We start from the raw sequence: 17,348 nt of genomic DNA, 5'->3' as shown, positions 1-17,348 counted from the left end.
TCTGTCAAATGCAGGCCGACCCCCACCGCAAGCCTGACTTACGTTAGCAGTGAAGGTTTGAGACAGAAGCTCTTCTCGCTGTCTCTCCTGCTGCTCCCTTGCATAGCACTGGTGCTGGAAGTTTCTGAGAGCAGTCTGCAGTTGATGGACATCATACTTTAACTGCTCAACCTGACTGGAATTGATGGAGAGAGAGATTAAATTTAACTCAGGGCAGCAGAGTCTGACGGGGCCAGGCTTTGTACTGACAAAAGACAGCATTTCCTTACTTCTCCCTACACCATCCCCATACTATCTCCCACCCACCATGAAATCTGATTTTGATCAATGATGCTGAAAGTAAAGAAGTAGCCTGTGGTTAAAGTGAGATAGTAGCACATGAGATTCTGGCAGCTTGACTTCAGAATCTTCTGCTCTCTGATTCTGAGTGCATGACAGGGAACAGGGGACAGGAAGCAGGTTCGCTGACCTCTTCATTCTCCTGGAGGAAGCCCAAGGGCATCTTAGAGGTAAAGCATCCAAGAAGCTTCATAAAACTTTCAGAAACAGGCGCTGGGGGTGGAGGTGGCAAGGGCAGTTTCATTTTAATTTCATGGTGGAGTATCAAATATTAGATCAGTATTTCATTACAGATGGACTGATTGAAGTGATTTTTCTTTTCAACAAAGAAGAACCCAGCAGCAACCAAAGAGCCGTACAAAGCTCCATGGCAGCATCAGGCTGCAGGTGGCCATGGGTCTTGTCAGAGAAACAGAACTGGAGGCAAAATTTCAAAATGACACAAAGAGGTAAGGAGTCACAAGGCTTCTAAGCCACAAACCTCACAGGCTATTTATTTTGAGAGGGCATCATCCAGATAGAATTGCACCCATTGGGGGGAATTTTTCTTTGCATATAGTCTTAGTTTTTCAACAGGTACGTGGGCTTTCAGAATATTCTATCACCTCCCCACTGGGAGAAAAGCCTCTCTTAATGGGCCTGGGGTATCAGAGCCATGTCAGAGGTCAGCACTCACAGTTTGGCATTCTGCCTTTTGTTAGGGGGCTCCTTGCTGGACAAAATCTCCAGACTTCTAGACAGCTGAATATCTTGCCTGGTCTATGCTTGCTTGGACTTTGTTTTCTACTACTGCACAAAAGAGAAAAAAGAATAATTGCTGGAAAAGAGATAGTGAACTTACAATGATAAATCAAAGATTGTTTTCAATATCTAATAAACTAGAAAATACACATTTCAAAAGGAGAAAAATGTATATACTAATAAATAGAAAATTCAAGTTATGCTATAAATGTTGTTTTGAAAAAAGTACACATATATAGCTGTTAATGCCATAACAATGCCAATATTTTTTCTTTTATTTTTAACCTCTGAACTTTTTATTGGCCTCCTGCTCCCCAAAGGGTCCCCTGCTTCTGCTGGCTTAATGTATCAGAATTTTGGCATCATTGGTCTCAGACACCACTTTGCCATCCAGTATCCAGCAGGTAGTGGTCTTCTGGATGGTTTGCCTGGAGTTGCTGCTGTCCAGGGCATCACCAAGATTGAAAGATTGAAGTCCTCACTGTCTTCCAGCAGGCGGCGGTAGGTGGCGATCTCAGCCTCCAGCTTGACCTCGATGTTCAGCAGGGCCTCATACTCCTGGGCCTAGTGCTGTCCCTCTGCCCAGGTCTGTGCCAGCTCTGACTCCAAGTGCAGCAGGATCCCGTGGAGCTGCTCCATCCGCAGGGTGTAACAGGCCTCCACCTCCCTCAGGCTGTTCTCCAAGCTGGCCTTCAGATTGCTCATGGAGTCCAGGTTGATCTTCAAGGACTGGACTGTATGTCTCAGCTCCGTGAGCGTCATCTCAGCAGCTCCAACCTCAGCAGGCTGCGTGGTGACCACTGTGGTGCTCTCCTCAATCTGCTGAGACCAGTACTTGCCCAGCTCCTCTCAGTTCTTCGGAGCCAGCTCATCATATTGGGCCCAATGTCTGCCATGATTTTGGCAAGGTCGTGAGATTTGGGGGCATCTACCTCCACAGTCAACCCAGAGCTGGCAATCTGGGCTTATAGGCCCTTTACTTCCTCTTCATGGTTCTTCTTCATGAAGAGCAGCTCCTCCTTGAGAGCCTTGATCTCTGCTTCCAGCTGCCGCCAAGTGACATTGGTGTCATCAATGACCTTGCAGAGCCCATGGATGTTGCTCTCCACAGACTGGCACATGGCTAGCTCTGTCTCATACTTGACCCTAAAGTCATCACCAGCGAGACAGGCATTGTTGATCTGCAGAACAATGTGGGCATTGTCCACAGTACTTGCAAATATCTGAGACCTCAGGTTCTTGATGGTCTTGAAGTCATGGCTCCAGTCTCTGACCTGGGGTCCCTTCTTCTCCAGGTGCTCCTGGCTCTCCAGCTTCTGGTTCTTGGTCTCCAGGCTCCTAACTCTGTCCAGGTAGGAGGCCAGGTGGTCACTGAGGCTTTGCATGGTTTCCTTCTCATTCTGGGCAACTGCCATTCCTGCCAGACCCCCGGCCATCGCCACGGGCAGGCCCCTGGGCCCCATGCTGCCCTGGAAGCTGGTGAAGCAGGACATGGAGATCCAGGAACCAGAGCCCCTGACACCTGCATAGACACTGGCCACGCTGCTGACCAGCAGGCACATAGCTGGGTGCCTGGACAGAGCCCAGGGACTGGTAGTTGGTGGAGAAGGTGGAGCAAGAGGTGAAGTTCATGCTGTCCGGGGAGGAGAGCAAGAGGACAGGACTCAGGTTTTGACGGCCAATTTTTTGTTAAAGCTGAAGGTAAATCTGTAGAAATAAATTTTCTACCTTTAGAAAATAAACATTTAAAGGTTGCCCAAATAAATACCTTAAGCTAAATTTTCTGATACAGTTCTCTTTTCCTTTGAGATTGTTCTCACATGTGGATTATAAATACCTAGTAAGAAGACTGCAGATTAATTCCCTATAGTAATGAGGTTTGTTTGTTTGTTTAAAAAAGCATAGGCTAGGCACGGTGGCTCACACCTGTAATCCCAGCACTTTGGGAGGCCGAGGTGGGCGGATCATGAGGTCAGGAGTTTGAGACAACCCTGTCCAATATGGTGAAACCCTGTCTCTACTAAAAAATACAAAAATTAGCAGGGCGTGGTGATGCATGCCTGTAGTCTCAGCTACTCGGAAGGTTGAGGCAGGAGAATTGCTTGAACCCGGGAGGCAGAGGTGGCAGTGAGCAGAGATCATGCCACTGCACTGCAGCCTGGGTGACAGAGTGAGACTCCATCTCAAAAAAAAAAAAAAAAAAGCACAAAGGAAGGAGAAGATTAGTATGTGAAACATATGGAGAAGAGTTCGCTTAAGGCTTTCTGTAAGAATGAGTGGGCTAAACAATGTCTGTTTTGACATCCCCAAAACAGACCAAATATCAACAGGAAAGGCCCAGGAAAGAATTCACAGACGTAAGGAGATATGATAAATATGGACATTTTTGGCCGGATGCGGTTGCTCACGCCTGTAATCCCAGCACTTTAGGAGGCTGAGGCGGGTGGATAATGAGGTCAGCAGATCGAGACCATCCTGGCTAACACAGTGAAAACCTGTCTCTACTAAAAAAGAAAAATTACAAAAAATTAGCTGGGTGTAGTAGCACGTGCCTGTAGTCCCAGTTACTCGGGAGGCTGAGGCAGGAGAATCGCTTGAACCCAGGAGGTGGAGGTTGCAGTGAGCCGAGATTGTGCCACTGCACTCCAGCCTGGGCGACAGAGCAAGATTCTGTCTCGAAAAAAAAAATACAATTTTCCTTATCCCTTTTGATAAGACAGTCAAAATGACCTCTTTCCATTTCTAATAATGTAACAATAAGATTGCTAAGGAGGCAAAGTCCGATGAACAAAGAAGCTAAACTGTGCACAGAAGAAAGCATCCAAACTGCCTCTTGCCCCATAAAGATGTGACAGCAGTGACACTGCCCCTTCCTAGGCCTTTGTGCCCACAGTGAACAAAGACAGTTGAGATTAGAAAAAGGTGGGGGGCCTGGCGCAGTGGCTCACGCCTATAATCCTAGCACTTTGGGAGGCTGAAGCATGTGGATCACCTAAGGTCAGGAGTTCAAGACCAGCCTGGCCAATGTCATGAAACCCCATCTCTATTAAAAATACAAAAATTAGTCAGGCGTGGTGGTGGGCGCCTATATTCCCAGCTACTCTGGAGACTGAGGCAGGAGAATCACTTGAACCTGGGAGGTGGAGATTGCAGTGAGTCAAGATCACACCATTGCACTCCAGCCTAGGCAACGAGAGTGAAACTACATCTCAAGAAAAAAAAAAAAGAACAAAGTGGGGCACAGAACCAAGAGCAGAGCTGCTTCTGAAGCTGTGAAAGAAGATGTGAGAGAACAGGAGGAATGGGCCCAGCAGGAGCCCAGCAGTCAGGTGGGAAGGCAGCCCCCGTAGGTGGTATCCATATGACCAACTCAGAAAAAGGACCTTTATTTAGAATGAAAAAAAAAAAAAAAACCATAATGCTTCTCAAAAGAAACCATGGTGTGGGAACTAATTAACATTGCTGTTCATTTTTGAATAATCCTCCTGAAAAGCCACAGTACTCAGCTCAGAAGAAATGGCCAATTCCAGTTAAACATCTCTGAGCTTTCTTTTTTTTTTTTGAGACAGAGTTTTGCTCTTGTTGCCCAAGCTGGAGTGCAATGGTGCAATTTCTGTTGAGGTAATCAGAACCAACACAAGGCCATGGGGGCTACAAAGTCTGGTGGAGTCAAAGGAATGAGAAAAGAAAAGAATGCATAACATGGGTCCAGGGGGCCAATGCTGGTATGGAGGCTGCGAAGGCCCCAAGCTCTGGGAGCCTACACTATGGGTGATCAAACAAAGATGCAGGTGGTGAGGATGTGAGGACGTGGGGGTAAACAGGTGAGGACGTGGGAGTAAACAGGTGAGGACGTGGGAGTAAACAGGTGAGGACGTGGGGGTAAACAGGTGTGGACGTGGGGGTAAACAGGTGTGGACGTGGGGGTAAACAGGTGAGGACGTGGGGGTAAACAGGTGTGGACGTGGGGGTAAACAGGTGAGGACGTGGGGGTAAACAGGTGTGGACGTGGGGGTAAACAGGTGTGGACGTGGGGGTAAACAGGTGAGGACGTGGGGGTAAACAGGTGTGGACGTGGGGGTAAACAGGTGAGGACGTGGGAGTAAACAGGTGAGGACGTGGGAGTAAACAGGTGAGGACGTGGGGGTAAACAGGTGTGGACGTGGGGGTAAACAGGTGTGGACGTGGGGGTAAACAGGTGAGGACGTGGGGGTAAACAGGTGTGGACGTGGGGGTAAACAGGTGAGGACGTGGGGGTAAACAGGTGTGGACGTGGGGGTAAACAGGTGTGGACGTGGGGGTAAACAGGTGAGGACGTGGGGGTAAACAGGTGTGGACGTGGGGGTAAACAGGTGAGGACGTGGGGGTAAACAGGTGAGGACGTGGGGGTAAACAGGTGAGGACGTGGGGGTAGAAAGGTAGCGGTGCATCAAGCATAGCTGTGATGGTTTAGCATTTTCTTTGATGCATATAGAATATGCTCTGCTGCTTGAGATATCGGAGAACATGTTTACAAGCCTGGGAGAGCAACCAACAAGTCTATGCACATTCTAGAGGCCATGAAGGGTTTTATGCCCTGAGCCCTGTATTCCATCCAAGCCATGAGGGGTTTTATGCCCTGGGCTTAGATTTGTGGTGCGGCAGAGCAGCCTTCCATCCTTTGGCACAGAGCTTGGTGTTCCAAAGGCCACGAGGGGTTTTAGACCCTGGACCCCAGACATCTTCCAAGATGCTTTTATTTTATGACAGACAAGCCAGTCCTGCCTCAGCTCCTCTACCAACATGTCTCCCTTTTCTTTTTTGCAAAACTGCCACAGCTATTATTGCTTGTTCTTAGTGGCAGCCTTCTCTCCAGAGGCGGCTTCCACATCTGCAGACTACATAAAAGACAAACAACACAGATTAAAAGCACAATCATTATTGAAATCACAGAGCCTCCAAGTGTCTTGATCCATTTTAGTGGGTTAATAGCTGCTAATCTGTCTGCAGCTCCATCAAGCACTTCAGTTCCCGGCACTAGTGTCATATGTGCCTGAGAGGCTGGAAATACTTGTTCCTTCAATTTCACAATACTAAAGACAAATTTCCAGTATGACCTTTTAAACGTCTCTTAACTTTTTCCCACGCATGCTCTGTTTTATTATACAGATGAGGAGTAATGTAAAAATCAGAGGTATTTCAATCACATTGCATTTGAATTTTACTTTTAAACTTATAATACCATCTCTCATTCAAATCACTGTCTGACAGAGATCATTAATTTGGTTAACTATTTTTTGGTTTATTTGAATTTGAGAGTTCCATAATTTTGTGGAATTCTTTGGCCACTTATTGACAAATTTAACAGTTTGTACAGATGAATGTAGAACCACACCAACTACTGCAGTAGTAGTAGTAACAGCAATGAGGCCAATTATAGCAACTATGAGAGCAACTATAAATGTTTTTGAATGGGATAGAAGTTTTTCAAGGTTTTCAGTTACTGTATGAATGGATGGAAATGCCTCCTATGGTCTATTTAAAGACATAGGGATCCAGACTCCTTCCCTGGAGTATTATTATCTCCTTTAATTATTAGGATAGTCTGATTTTTATTAAAAGTTGAATTAATGCAGGTAAACAAATGACATTTGGGGCATGAAATAAAGTGTGTATTTATATCAATAGTAACATTTCCTATTGCTAGCACAAAAGGTGGCCAGACACAACTTTGAATCCAAAACGTCCTGTTGGAAAGAAAAGAGCATTATTTATTTTTACCTCCCTCCCCATTATACTTGTTATATTTACCCTCCCAAGTTTTGATTGAACTTTGAGCCATAGCTAATGTCCATAATTCAGAATGTTCCTATCCTATGGCAGGAGATATTATTTTTGGAGTAGGGGTGACAATGCCAGTAGGACTCCATATGATAAGGACCTAAGCTTTTGTCCGAATATATTGTGTATGATTTAATTGCCAATGGTTCCATCGGTTTGTTACATTTGTTCTACAAGAAGGCCTTCTGGTACTATTTTTTTTAAAGATCCCCTTAGGGGACCAATTAATGATGATTCCATAGGAATTATTTTGTAGCACCTCAGCCTTACTTGCTATACAATCTTCCCAAGTTTAAGCATCCACACCTTTAAACTAAACTCTAAACTGAACACAAGCAAATCCTCTTCCCCATATAATTATCTGCCCTTTGATTAAGTTTAGTTAAAGGGCCAGGGAGGTTAGTATGTGCTCTTACATGAGTGATACAGAAAGGGGAATGCCTTTGTTGTACTGCTTGCTGTAAAGAATGAAATAAAAGATTAAGTTGGTCATTAGTCATACTTTGAATTAAGGCACATTCAATATTTTGCATGGCTTGCACTACATAGCTGAATCAGAAACAATGTTTACTGGCTGTTTAAAAGTTTTTAACACTGTTATCACAGCCATAAGTTCAGGCCTTTGAGCAGAAGCAAAGTCAGTTTGAAAAACTTGTTGTTGAGGTCCCACAAATGAGGTATTTTTATTACTAGATCCATCAGTAAAAACAGTAATGGCCCCTTCAATAGGGGTTTTTTGAGTAATGGAAGGCAATATCCATGATGTTAACTTAAGAAATTGGAATATTTTGGATTTAGGATAATGATTATCAAGAACACCAATAAAACTTGCCAAATTAACTTGCCATTCCTGGGAATTAATATAGGCCTGCTGAATTTGTTTGTTTAATGGAACTATAATTTGATTTGGATCATATCCCATTAACTTTGTTTGCGCAGCCTTGCTTGTCCTACTAGTACAGCAACTTGATTTAAGCACAGAGTGAGCATTTTAGTTGTATGGTGAAGTAGAAAAAGCCACTCAACCAGATTATTTTGTTGAACAATAACACCTGTAGGTGAATGTTTAGTAGGAAAAACTAAAAACTGTTATGGCTGCATAGGGTCAATTTGAGACACTTGTGCCTGTTGAATTTTTTTCTTCAATTAGTTAAGTTCTTCTAATGCTTATTTGGATAAAGAGCATTTACTGTTAAGATCAGAATCACCTCATAAGGTAGAAAAGAGGTGAGACATAGCACAAGTAGGGATGCCTAAAGTGGGACAAATCCAATTAATGTATCCTAATAATTTTTGAAAATCATTTAGAGTTTTAAAATTATCTCTTCTAATTTAAACTTTTTGAGGCTTAATAGTATTTTGTTCTACTTTCATTTCTAAATATTGAAAGGGAGTAGAAGTTTGGATTTTATTGGGGGCTATGATTAACCCTGCTTCAGTTACAGCCTTTTCTGTTTGTAGCATAGCATTAATTCCTCCCTAGTTTCAGCTGCACATAAAATATCATCCACGTAATGGATAACATAACATTTTTTGAATTGTTCTCTAATGGCTTAATAGCTTTTCTGACATAAGTTTGACAAACAGGCTATTTAACATGCCTTGTGGTAATACTTTCCAATGGTATCTGTCTGATGGTTCTTTGTTATTTATAGCAGGAACAGTAAAAGCAAATTTTTCATAATCTTGGGTAGCTAAAGAAATGGTAAAGAAGCAATCCTTTAAGTCTATTACTATGAGAGGCCACTAATTAGGAATCATAGTTGGAGAGGGCAGTCCTGGTTGCAGTGTGTCTATGGGTTGAATTACAGCATTAAGAGCCCTCAAATCTGTTAACATTCTCCATTTACCTGATTTTTTTTTAATAACAAACACAGGAGAGTTCCAAGGAGAGAAAGTAGGCTCTATATGTCCCTTATGTAATTGTTTCTGCATCAATTCTTTTAAAGCCTCTAGTTTTTCCTGTTTCAGTGGTCACTGCTCCACCTAAACCAGTTTGGCAGTTAATCAAACAACTGAAAGAAGGGTATTTTCCCCTGTAACATTTATTCTTTTCCATGCCTGTAAGCACACAGTGCATAACTGAACAATGGGAACATTTTTCATTACTGCTTGATTGTCTAATCAGCCCCAATTTGGGCCCAACCCCATTAATTGTTCAAAGGAAACAGGCACAGGTGGCTGTGCTTGTGTGTTCTCTCTTGCCTGAGTTTGAGCTTCATCAGCCCACCAAGTTTTAAACTGCAAGTACTAGGACAGAGTGAGAACAGATTTTGTTGAAGTATCCCAGTCATATGGTATTAATCTATTATCAAGAGCCACATTTTTTAGTAAAGTTTGTACAAAAGGAGAATTTGGCCCACATTGACTAATGGCTTGCTTAAATTCCTTTAACAACTTAAAAGGAAAAATGCGCCAATTAGCTATATTTTGTCCTCTTTGTTGAGCTATAGTAACTGGAAATTGCCATGCTTCTAGGTCTCCCTCAGCTCTAGCCTTTTGAATAGAATTTTGTATAGCATCACCAATTGTTCCCCGTTTTAATGTTGCCACTACAGGAGCAGTAAGTTTTACAGCTAATTCATCTTCTCACCCATTAAGGGGAGAGGGAGGAAGTGGCCATTCACTTAATTCAGCAGGTGGAATTGACAGGCTAGTAAAATACACCTTTTTCAGCTTCCCTTTCTTTTCTTTAATTTCCTCTGGTTCCTGTTTCTCACATTCAGAATCTGAAGTTAATTTTTTACACTTGTCGGCCTCTTCCTCATCTGAATCTGCCTCGTCATCTGAAATCGCTCAAGAGCTGCCTTTATCAACGCCCACACTGACCAAACAGAAACTGGAATTTTGGCTCCTTCTTTATGTGCCTTTTAAAAATCTCTGCCAATTCTTTCCCATTCATCCAACTCCATTGTCCCTTGTTCTGGGAACCACGGGCAAAACTGCTCTACTGTACTAAAGAGTGTTGATAAATTCTGAGTACTAACTTTCACTCCCCCCTCCATAATAAATGCCTTAAGAAATTTAAATAAGCAGAATGTTTATTTTCATTCTGTTCCATTGTTACTTTGGTTCTTCTGAGCACCCAGCTTACCCTCCGAGCTTCTTTTAGTCATCCTCAGGTGTCCTGTGACAATGTGTCCTCCGCTTCCACACACTCTAGCATTCCTTCACCGGGGTCTTCATAGCCCCACGTTGGGCACCAGAAATGTTGGGGTGATCAGACCCAACACCGGGCCGTGGGGGCTACAAAGTCCAGCGGAGTCAAAGGAATGAGAAAAGACAAGAGTGCATAAGGTGGGTCCAGGAGGCCAACGCTGGTATGGAGGCTGTGAAGGCCCCAAGCTCTAGGAGCCCCACACTATTTATTGGTGATCAAACAAAGAAGCAGGTGGTAAGGAAGTGCGGATGTGGGGGTAAACAGGTGAGGGCGTGAGAACGTGGGGGTAGAAAGGTAGCGGTGCATCAAGCATAGCTGTGATGGTTTAGCATTTTCTTTGACGCATATAGAATATGCTCTGCTGCTTGAGATAATGGAGAACATGTTTACAAGCCTGAGAGAGCAACCAACAAGTCTGTGCACATTCCAGAGGCCACAAGGGGTTTTTGCCCTGAGCCCTGGATTCCATCCAAGGCATGAGGGGTTTTATGCCCTGGGCTTAGATTTGTGGTGTGGCAGGGCAGCCTTTCACCCTTTGGCACAGAGCTTGGTGTTCCAAAGGCCACGAGGGGTTTCAGACCCTGGACCCCAGACATCTTCCAAGACTCTTTTATATTATGACAGACAAGCCAGTCCTGCCTCAGCTCCTCTACCAACAGATTTCAGCTCACTGCAACCTCCACCTCCCAGGTTCAAGCAATTCTCCAGCCTCAGCCTCCCAAGTAGCTGGGATTACAGGCATGCGCCACCGTGCCCAGCTAATTTTGTATTTTTAGTAAAGATGGGGTTTCACCATGTTGGCCAGGTTGGTTTCAAACTCCTGACCTCAAGTGATCCACCTGCCTTGACCTCCCAAAGTGCTGGGATTACAGGCATGAGCCACCTCACCTGGCCATCGCTGAGTTTTTATGGAGCACATTCCTCTAAGGACTAGGTAATTAGATTAAGACAGATGGAGGAAGGTGCTTCCATTCCCACAGGGCCATGTCAGGTTGAGTGAAGGGGTAATGGGGGATAAGACTTGTGGGATTCCAAAGGGCACACTAAGGGAAATCAGTGACTTTGTCATAGGGTTTTTCTGTCCACCCTAACAACAAAACTCATTCCGTGCTGAATCATTAAGCCCCCGAGGCAGAGCACAATCAGGAAACCCAGCCCATTAGCATCGTGTCATTAGAGAAAGGACTCTGGTCTCCACAGTTATTACTCACAGTGCCCAGACTGCTTGTCTGCCATCTCCAGACATCCCAGGCAAGACTGGATCTCATGGACTTGCCTATCACAGGAAGAGGGAGGAAATGAGGGAGACAAGCAATCAACAGTGCTTCAGTCAGGGAAGACAATTTTCCTGATGCCAAGATGTAACTGATTTAAATTGACAGCACCACTGAACTGTAAAACTTGTATGTGGCACTTTAGGCCTCATATTTTGGCATGGTTTCTAATATCTTAGCTACTACTAATAACACTGATAGGCAATATTATTATGGGTGCTTACCATATCCAAGATATTCTGCCAAGTCAATAACCCTATGAGGAAAGTACCATTATTGTCCTCATTTTATAAATAAGATGACTAAATCCCAGAAAGGTTATGTAACTTGTTCAAGGTCACACAGCAAGTGATAAACCTCAAACTGGACCCAGCCAATCCCATGTTCTGTTCTGTGACCCAATGTGCTAAGCACTGGCCTGTACTACGAAAAGTCAAAGGGCAAGGGAGATATAATCCTTGTCCTTGAGAAACAACATGATTAGGAATGACAAGCTGGGCAGACATGAACAATCCCTGGGAAGATTACAAGAAAAGCAATACACGTAAGTGTTAACAAACAGAAAGAGGGGCAGCTCTGCACAGTGCTGTCACTGACAAGCAGACAGACGGATGGGCCTGAGAAAGAAAAACCAGCTAAGTTCTGTGGATGGACAAAGTTCTGAGCATCACTTTGAAGAAGGAAGACTTCATTTGGTGAAGGAAGATAGAAGAAAATGATATGCAAAAAGGCATACAAGAAATGTTATGTGGATTGCAAGCAGGGTGGGCTGCTTGAAAGAGAGTTGGGTCAGTGGGAGAGGAAGAGGAAGCAAATCGTTGGAGGAAACCATTCAGAGGAAGGCCTGAAAGACAGGGACCTCCTGTTTGGTAAACATCTTTCCCTGGCAATATGAAGGAACTGCCATCTCATTTGGAAATGCAACACTGTACCCTGGATCTGAGTAGCACTCTCTGGAGGCTTCCCAGGGCCTGGCCAATGTCACCCTCAAGACCCTTCCTTGTGGTCCTCCATGATCAGTCCTTGGGATACTGCTTATGCTGGCCCCACCATCCACCTCCTGGTACTCATGGTGGAGGTCTCCGCAAGTTAAAGCCCACGTGAAGGGGGCCTGCTGGGCTCTCACATCATCTCCAACCCTTGAAGAAAGGTCACAACCACTCTACACCGTGAGCACTGCAAACCATGACCCCAAATTTACCAAAGCCAGTCAGGCACCCAACTTTGGCTTCGGCTTGTGCCTAGTCTTTTCCACGGCTTCCCTGTGGCCTCCAGGAATGCCCTAGGGCACCAGAAGAAGCTGGCCAAGCTGTCAAATGACTCCCTGGAGTGCTCCTAGGCAAGACCTGTGGCCCTAAGAAGCAACTAGAAATCACTGCTAGAGTCTGAGACCAGACTGCTGCATCCGGAAGGTAAGTCCAGGATATTCTTGGATGATGCAGGGGTGTGGAGGTATGGGGGCTGATGTAGGATGCAGCCTGAGGTAGCTGACATCTGATCAGGGCTACCATGGGAACAGGTGTAGGGGACTGGATGGTAACAGGGATGGAAAGGAGAATTAGGATTCTAATGAAGTCCTGAGGTAGGCTGTGAGGTAAATTTTCAATGGTGACTTAACAGAAAAATCAGGACGTTGGTAACATTATCAACAGGAACAGTGACATAATAAAAATGGAGGAGGCAAAGAATAGCCAAGACCACTCTGCAGAAGGAGGAGGAGGAATGATGTGCCCCACCTGCTATAATGACTTATAAAGCAATAACAATGAAAACAATATGGCGGCAGTGCAGGTACAGAAGGACAAGGAAAGGCAAATCTTACGCCTGACCCAAGATGAAAGAAAGAGCCCAGACATAGCCCCACATATTTGAGAGCTTTTGAAAGAAGGGACTACAGGCCGGGTGCGGTGGCTCATGCCTGTAATCCCAGCACTTGGGGAGGCTGAGGCGGGCAGATCACAAGGTCAGGAGTTCGAGAGCAGCCTGACCAACATGGTGAAACCCCCATCTCTACTAAAAGTACAAAAAATTAGCCACGCATGGTGGTGCGCACCTATAATCCCAGCCACTTGGGAGGCTGAGGCAGGAGAATCGCTTAAACCCCGGGGGCGAAGGTTGCAGTGAGCTGAGATCGTGCCACTGCACTCCAGCCTAAGCAACAGAGTGAGACTCCGTCTCAAAAAAAAAAAGGACTACAATAAATGCCAACAGCTCTGGTTGTTAACCATACAGAAAAAAGACACCTCAGGTAACACACAAAAATAAACTCTAGCTCCCTTAAAACTTAAGCGGAAAAAGCAAAGATTTCAAACTTCCTGAAGAAAATACAGGCATGCATAAATGACCTCAGGCTAAAGAAGAATAAAACCCAGGCCAGGCGCAGTGGCTCACGCCTGTAATCCCAGCACTTTGGGAGGGCGAGGCGGGTGGATCACCTAAGGTCAGGAGTTCGAGGCCACCATGACTAACACGGTAAAACTCCGTCTCTACTCAAAATACAAAAATTAGCCGGGCATGGTGGTGCATGCCTATAATCCCAGCTACTTGGGAGGCTGAGGCAGGAGAATCACTTGAACCCAGGTGGCAGAGGTTGCAGTGAGCCAAGACGGTGCCACTACACTCCAACCTGGGCAACAGAGCGAGACTTTGTCTCAAAAAAAAAAAAAAAAAGACAAAACCCAAAAACTACCCGCCCCCACAAAACCCACAAACCACAAAGGAAAAGACTGATACATCTGACTACATTTAAAAAAAAAAAAACTTCTGTACACCAAAGCCACAAAATAAATAAATGAATAGCACAGACTGGAGGATCTCTGCAGCAGATAACAAAGGACTGATGTGCAGAAAATATATAAAGAATTGTTACTAGTCAATAGGAAAAGTCAAACAGGAAGTTTTTTTTTTTTTTTGGTTTTTTGTTTTGTTTTGTTTTTAATGGAGAAAGGGCAAATGACAGAAAAGAAAACCCAAATGGTCAATCAATACACAAAATGACACTCAACCAGGAAAACACAATTGAGAAGCAATGAGATCACATTTTTCCTGTCAAACTGACATACATTTTAAAGCTTGAGGACATAGAGAAACTGAAACTGTCATACCCAGCTGGTGGGATTATAAATCGGTAAAACAGCCGGTCGTGGTGGCTCACGCCTGTAATCCCAGCACTTTGGGAGGCCGAGGTGGTCGGATCACAAGGTCAGGAAATCGAGATCACCCTGGCTAACATGGTGAAACCCCGTCTCTACTAAAAATACAAAAAATTAGCCGGGCATGGTGGCGGGCGCCTGTAGTCCCAGCTACTCTGGAGGCTGAGACAGGAGAATGGCGTGAACCCGGGAGGCGGAGCTTGCAGTGAGCCGAGATTGCGCCACTGCACTCCAGCCTGAGTGACAGAGTGAGACTCTGTCTCAAAAAATAAATAAATAAATAAATAAATAATAAAAATAAATTGGTAAAACACTTTAAATGCTTTCTGACAATAACTAGTAGAATAAAGCATGTGTCCATCCTATGAACCAGTTATTTTTAATATTGAGGAGATGTACATGACACGGATGTTCATCAAAGCACTTTTGTACAGGCCCATAATCCACTGACTTTTCCCATCCAATCTCTATTTGCTTTGAACCAATTAAAGAAGATGTAGCCCATAATGCAATTCCAATCACTACATTTCATGCTATAAAAAGACAAATGTGAAACAACAAAGCAAGTATGAATGGCATGATAGGAACTACTAGTATGCCAAGTGGAAAATCTGTTTCAAACTCAACTGGGAATTCCAACAACACGACATGCTGGAAGTCAATAAGAAACAGTCGAGGCCGGGCGCGGTGGCTCATGGCTGTAATCCCAGCATGCTGGGAGGCTGAGGCGGGGGGATCATTTGAGGTCAGGAGTTCGAGACCATCCTGGCCAACACATAGTGAAACCCCGTCTCAACTAAAAATACAAAATTAGCTGGGCGTGCTGGTGCATGCCTGTAGTCCCAGCTACTTGGGAAGATGAGGCAGGAGAATCTCTTGAACCCGGGAGGCGAAGGTTGCAGTGAGCCTCGATCATGCCACTGTACTCCAGCCTGGGTGACAGAGCGACACTCCATCTCTCAAAAAAAGAAAAGAAAAGAAAAGAAACAGGTGATGCACAAGCATGACTTGTTAGGAGTATGGCCATTAGAAAAAAGAAGTCTTGCTGGGCACAGTGGCTCATGCCTGTAATCCCAGCACTTTGGGAGGCCAAGGTGGGTGAATCACCTGAGGTCAGGAGTTCATAACCAGCCTGACCAACATAGTGAAACCCTGTCTCTACTAAAAATACAAAAATTAGCCAGGCATGGTGGCGTGTGCCTGTAATCCCAGCTACTTGGGAGGCTGAGGCAGGAGAATTGCTTGAACGCGAGAGACGGAGGTTGCAGTGAGCCGAGATCATGCTACTGCACTCCAGCCTAGGCAACAAGAGTGAGACTCTGTCTCAAAAAAGAAAGAAAAAGAAAAAAGAAGTCTTACCCTCTCTAGCATGGGATCCATGGTGGGCTTGGGTGATAATACAACAAAGCAGAGAACTAGTAGCAAATAAGCCAGTCACTGTTGCTGTCTTAAAAAGGGTTTATAGAAGCTCTAGGAAGAATTTAAAAATGGAACTGCTTCTTAAAAGTTCATGAAACTATTCACCCCTCCTCTACCTGTAATACACATCTACTTTGCATCCAGGTTGTCTCTTACCACTATGAGCATGAAACAGGGTTTGGGAGTTAAGAGATCTGGGTTGAAGGTCCAGTTCTACCACAAACAAGCTAGGGGACACTAAGCAAGTGATTTAACTCCTTGGTGCTTCCCTCTCTTCAACTACAAAATAGGGATATTAATAATAACAATTATTTAAAGGGTTATAAATCTAAATGAAATATGAAAATGCTGTGTAACCTATACAGCATCACATAAGTTTGTTCTTACTTTACTTAAAAGTAGTGGCAACAATCTAGTCATTTTCACTTCACCCACTTTGCCTCTACATTTAGCTCATCAAAGGGCAAAACCTGTAAAGGAAAAAAATGTTCTTGAGATAAGGTAGTAATAGTTCTTAAGCCCAGCTGCTCGTCAAAATCACCTGGAGGGCTTGTTAAATGTAGAGCTTCTTAAGACAGAGTCTCACTTTGTAGTCCAGGCTGGAGTGCAGTGGTGCAATCTCGGCTCACTGCAACCTCCACCTCCTGGGTTCAAGCAATTCTCTTGCCTCAGCCTCCCCAGTAGCTGGGATTACAGGTGCCCACCACCACGCCCGGCTAACTTTTGTATTTTTAGTAGAGATGGGGTTTCACTGTATTGGTCAGGCTGGTCTCGAACTCCTGATCTCAAATGATCTGCCCGCCTTGGCCTCCCAAAGTGCTGGGATTACAGGCGTGAGCCATTGAGCCCAGCCCTAAATGTAGAGCTTCTTGTGCCCCGGACATACTGAGATTCTCTAGAGATAAGGTCCAGGACAGGGGACTGATTTTGGACTACATAGGGGACAAATGTGAGCCCCTTTACAATCATGGGGATCTCAGAAATAGAAGCTTGGCTACTAGCTCCTCCATAAAATTCATCTAAATTAAATATTTAAGTGTAAAATGTTTATTTTTTCATTTTTTTATTGTCATTCATTCATTGTTCAGGTAAGTTCAGAAGTTTTCAAATAACGTTAAAATGTTACACTGAGACTATAATCCTAGGTGGCAACAATCAGTCCTCTAAACGTGGCACAACTCACACCACTTGCTATTGTCTCGCACTCAGTCAGTTTCAAATATGTACGCTACCACCAGGCCCCAACTCCTACATTCTTTGCCCCCTCCTTCTGAACCAAATGGGAGTTATAAGAAAATCCAGTGGGAGTTCTATCTACTGGTTTGGGAAGATTTAGTGAGAAAGGAAAAACTGGATTTTAAACTAATAAACTACACTTGAAAAGATATTACACTTTGTTCTCTTTTCCAACTGTTTAAGCACCATTACTTTGAATTTTGGTGG

General features: G+C 44.4%; 1 pseudogene; it reads right to left on the bottom strand.

Annotated features, from left to right (window-relative positions):
- Nucleotides 1-1,316: 1,316 nt before the first annotated feature.
- The window catches only part of LOC129470387 (keratin, type I cytoskeletal 18-like), a 41,730-nt pseudogene continuing 25,698 nt past the window's right edge, over nucleotides 1,317-17,348 (bottom strand).

Source organism: Symphalangus syndactylus, chromosome 20, assembly GCF_028878055.3.
Source record: "Symphalangus syndactylus isolate Jambi chromosome 20, NHGRI_mSymSyn1-v2.1_pri, whole genome shotgun sequence".
NCBI lineage: Eukaryota > Metazoa > Chordata > Mammalia > Primates > Hylobatidae > Symphalangus > Symphalangus syndactylus.
This window is presented reverse-complemented; position numbering and strand designations above follow the sequence as displayed.